General features: G+C 42.1%; 1 non-coding gene across 1 annotated transcript; it reads left to right on the plus strand.

The window, feature by feature from the left end:
• The first annotated feature begins 4,521 nt into the window (after positions 1–4,521).
• Positions 4,522–4,629, plus strand: LOC130964650 (small nucleolar RNA R71). Its single transcript, XR_009080735.1, has one exon. It is a non-coding gene; the product is annotated as a small nucleolar RNA R71 (small nucleolar RNA).
• The last annotated feature ends 373 nt before the right edge of the window (positions 4,630–5,002 follow it).

Here is a 5,002-nt window from a genome sequence, read left to right on the forward strand (position 1 = left end):
CCAAAAACATCTATGAAGATCAGTATTAATTAGATGAGCGGGGCTTTTAACTTTTTGCCTCTGAACAGTTTTGGCATCTCACTCTATCCTTTGAAATTCAGAATGATTAGCTTCTATAGGAACTCAGAATCCAGATAGTGTTATTGATTCTCCTAGTTAAGTATGATGATTCTTGAACACAACTACTTTATGAGTCTTGGCCGTGGCCCAAAGCACTTTGTCTTCCAGTATTACCACCGGATACATACATGCCACAGACACATAATTGGGTGAACCTTTTCAGATTGTGACTCAGCTTTGCTAGAGTCCCCAATTAGAGGTGTCCAGGGTTCTTAAGCACACTCTTTTTGCCTTGGATCACATCTTTATTTTTTTCTTTTTCTTTTTCTTTTTCTTTTTTTTCTTTTTTTTTTGTTTTTTTTTCACTGCTTTTTCTTGCTTCAAGAATCATTTTTATGATTTTTCAGATCCTCAGTAACATGTCTCCTTTTTCATCATTCTTTCAAGAGCCAACCATTCATGAACAACAAATTCAAAAGACATATGCACTGTTTAAGCATACATTCAGAAAACAAAAGTATTGCCACCACTTCAAAATAATTAATCTGTTATAAAATTCAAAATTTATGCAATTCTTCTCTTTTTCAATTAAGAACATTTTTCATTCAAGAAAGGTGATGGATTCATAGGACATTCATAACTTTAAGGCATAGACACTAAGACACTAATGATCATGTAATAAGACACAAATATAGATAAACATAAGCATGATTTTTCGAAAAACAGGAAAATAAAGAACAAAGAAATTAAAGAACGGGTCCACCTTAGTGATGGCGACTTGTTCTTCCTCTTGAAGATCTTATGGAGTGCTTGAGCTCCTCAATGTCTCTTCCTTGCCTTTGTTGCTCCTCTCTCATGATTCTTTGATCTTCTCTGATTTCATGGAGGAGGATGGAATGTTCTTGGTACTCCACCCTTAGTTGTCCCATGTTGGAACTCAATTCTCCTAGGGAGGTGTTGATTTGCTCCCAATAGTTTTGTGGAGGAAAGTGCATCCCTTGAGGTATCTTAGGGATTTCATGATGAGTGGGATCTCTTGTTTACTCCATCCTTTTCTTAGTGATGGGCTTGTCCTCATCAATGGGGATGTCTCCCTCTATGTCAATTCCAACTGAATAACAGAGGTGACAAATGAGATGAGGAAAGACTAACCTTGCCAAGGTAGAGGACTTGTCCGCCACCTTATAAAGTTCTTGGGCTATAACCTCATGAACTTCTACTTCCTCTCCAATCATGATGCTATGAATCATGATGGCTCGGTCTATAGTGACTTCAGACCGATTGCTAGTGGGTATGACTGAGCGTTGGATAAACTCCAACCATCCCCTAGCCACGGGCTTGAGGTTATGCCTTCTTAGTTGAACCGGCTTCCCTCTTGAATCTCTCTTCCATTGAGCGCCCTCTTCACAAATGTCTATGAGGACTTGGTCCAACCTTTGATCAAAGTTGACCCTTCTAGTGTAAGGGTGTTCATCTCCTTGCATCATGGGCAAGTTGAATGCCAGCCTTACATTTTTCAGACTGAAATCCAAGCATTTCCCCCGAACCATTGTAAGCCAATTCTTTGGGTTCGGGTTCACACTTTGATCATGGCTCTTGGTGATCCATGCATTGGCATAGAACTCTTGAACCATTAAGATTCTGACTTGTTGAATGGGGTTGGTAAGAACTTCCCAACCTCTTCTTCGGATCTCATGTCGGATCTCCGGATATTCACTCTTTTTGAGTTTGAAAGGGACCCCGGGGATCACCTTCTTCATGGCCACAACTTCATAGAAGTGGTCTTGATGCACCCTTGAGATGAATCTCTCCATCTCCCATGACTCAGAGGTGGAAGCTTTTGCCTTCCATTTCCTCTTTCTAGAGGTTTCTCCGGCCTTAGGTGCCATAAATGGTTATGGAAAAACAAAAAGCAATGCTTTTACCACACCAAACTTAAAAGGTTTGCTCGTCCTCGAGCAAAAAAAAGAAGAGAGTAGAAGAAGAAGAAATAGAGGAGATGGAGATGGTTTTGTGGTTCGGCCAAAGGGGAGAAGTAGTGTTTAGGTTGTGTGAAAATGAAGGAGTGAAGATGGGTTTATATAGGAGTGGGGAGAGGGGTAAGGTTCGGCCATTATGGGTGGGTTTGGGAGGGAAAGTGGTTTGAATTTGAATGGTGAGGTAGGTGGGGTTTTATGAAGGATGGATGTGAGTGGTGAAGAGAAAGATGGGATTTGATAGGTGAGGGGTTTTTTGGGAAGAGTGGTTGAGGTGATTGGTGAATGGGTGAAGAAGAAGAGAGAGGGTGGTGGGGTAGGTGGGGATCCTGTGGGGTCCACAGATCCTGAGGTGTCAAGAAAAATTTATCCCTGCACCAAGTAGCGAGCAAAAATGCTCTTTATGCCAATTCTGGCGTTAAACGCCGGGCTGGTGCCCATTTCTGGCGTTTAACGCCAGCTTCTTGCCCTTTCCTGACGTTTAACGCCAGTCTGGTGCCCCTTTCTGGCGCTAAACGCCCAGAATGGTGCCAGACTGGGCGTTAAACGCCCATTTGCTGCCCTTACTGGCGTTTAAATGCCAGCAGGATCATCCTCAGGGTGTGCTGTTTTTCTTTCTATTTTTTATTCTGTTTTTGCTTTTTCAATTGATTTTGTGACTTCCCATGATCAACAACCTACAGAAAACATGAAATAACAAAGGAAAATAGATAAATATAACATTGGGTTACCTCCCAACAAGCGCTTCTTTAATGTTAGTAGCTTGACAGAGGGCTCTCATGGAGCCTCACAGACACTCAGAGCAATGTTGGAACCTCCCAACACCAAACTTAGAGTTTGAATGTGGGAGTTCAACACCAAACTTAGAAGTTGGTTGTTACCTCCTAACACCAAACTTAGAGTTTGACTGTAGGGGCTCTGTTTGACTCTGTTTTGAGAGAAGTTCTTCATGCTTCCTCTCCATGGTGACAGAGGGATATCCTTGAGCCTTAAACACAAAGGATTCTTCATTCACTTGAATGATCAATTCTCCTCTGTCCACATCAATCACAGCCTTTGCTGTGGCTAGGAAGGGCCTGCCAAGGATGATGGATTCATCCATGCACTTCCCAGTCTCTAGGCCTATGAAATCAGCAGGGATGTAATGGTCTTCAATCTTTACCAAAACATCCTCTACAAGCCCATAAGCTTGTTTTCTTGAATTGTCTGCCATCTCTAGTGAGACTCTTGCAGCTTGTACCTCAAAGATCCCTAGCTTCTCCATTATAGAGAGAGGCATGAGGTTTATACTTGACCCTAGGTCACACAGAGCCTTCTTAAAGGTCATGGTGCCTATGGTACAAGGTATTGAAAACTTCCCAGGATCTTGTCTCTTTTGAGGTAATCTCTGCCAAGACAAGTCATCCAGTTCTTTGGTGAGTAAAGGGGGTTCATCTTTCCAAGTCTTATTACCAAATAACTTGTCATTTAGCTTCATGATTGCTCCAAGGTACTTGGCAACTTGCTCTTCAGTGACATCTTCATCCTCTTCAGATGAAGAATACTCATCAGAGCTCATGAATGGCAGAAGTAAATCCAATGGAATCTCTATGGTCTCAGTGTGAGCCTCAAATTCCCATGGTTCCTCTTTAGGGAACTCATTGGAGGCCAGTGGACGTCCATTGAGGTCTTCCTCAGTGGCGTTCACTGCCTCTTCCTCCTCTCTTAGTTCGGCCATGTGGATCATGTTAATGGCCTTGCATTCTCCTTTTGGGTTCTCTTCTGTATTGCTTGGAAGAGTACTAGGAGGAAGTTCAGTAACTTTCTTACTCAGCTGTCCCACTTGTGCCTCCAAATTCCTAATGGAGGACCTTGTTTCAGTCATGAAACTTTGAGTGGTTTTGATTATATCAGAGACCATGGTTGCTAAGTCAGAGTGGTTCTGCTTAGAATTCTCTGTCTGTTGCTGAGAAGATGATGGAAAAGGCTTGCCATTGCTAAACCTGTTTCTTCCACCATTATTGTTGTTGAAACCTTGTTGAGGTCTCTATTGATCCTTCCATGAGAGATTTGGATGGTTTCTCCATGAAGAATTATAGGTGTTTCCATAGGGTTCTCCCATGTAATTCACTTCTTCCATTGAAGGGTTCTCAGGATCATAAGCTTCTTCTTCAGATGAAGCGTCCTTAGCACTGCCTGGTGCAGCTTGCATTCCAGACAGACTTTGAGAAATCAAATTGACTTGCTGAGTCAATATTTTGTTCTGAGCCAATATGGGATTCAGAGTATCAATCTCAAGAACTCCTTTCTTCTGATTCGTCCCATTGTTCACAGGATTCCTTTCAGAAGTGTACATGAATTGGTTATTTGCAACCATTTCAATGAGCTCTTGAGCTTCTGTAGGCGTCTTCTTCAGATGAAGAGATCCTCCAGCAGAGCTGTCCAATGACATCTTGGACAGTTCAGATAGACCATCATAGAATATACCTATGATGCTCCATTCAGAAAGCATGTCAGAAGGACACTTTCTGATTAATTGTTTGTATCTTTCCCAAGCTTCATAGAGGGATTCTCCTTCCTTCTGTCTGAAGGTTTGGACTTCCACTCTAAGCTTACTCAATTTTTGAGGTGGAAAGAACTTTGCCAAGAAGGCATTGACTAGCTTTTCCCAAGAGTTCAAGCTTTCTTTAGGTTGTGAGTCCAACCATATCCTAGCTCTGTCTCTTACAGCAAAAGGGAATAGCATAAGTCTGTAGACCTCAGGATCAACCCTATTAGTCATGACAGTGTCACAGATTTGCAAGAATTCAGCTAAAAACTGATGAGGATCTTCCAATGGAAGTCCATGGAACTTGCAATTCTGTTGCATTAGAGAAACTAATTGAGGCTTAAGCTCAAAGTTGTTTGCTCCAATGGCAGGGATATAGATGCTTCTCCCATAGAAGTCGGGAGTAGGTGCAGTAAAGTCACCCAGCACCTTCCTTGCA

Source organism: Arachis stenosperma, chromosome 2, assembly GCF_014773155.1.
Source record: "Arachis stenosperma cultivar V10309 chromosome 2, arast.V10309.gnm1.PFL2, whole genome shotgun sequence".
NCBI lineage: Eukaryota > Viridiplantae > Streptophyta > Magnoliopsida > Fabales > Fabaceae > Arachis > Arachis stenosperma.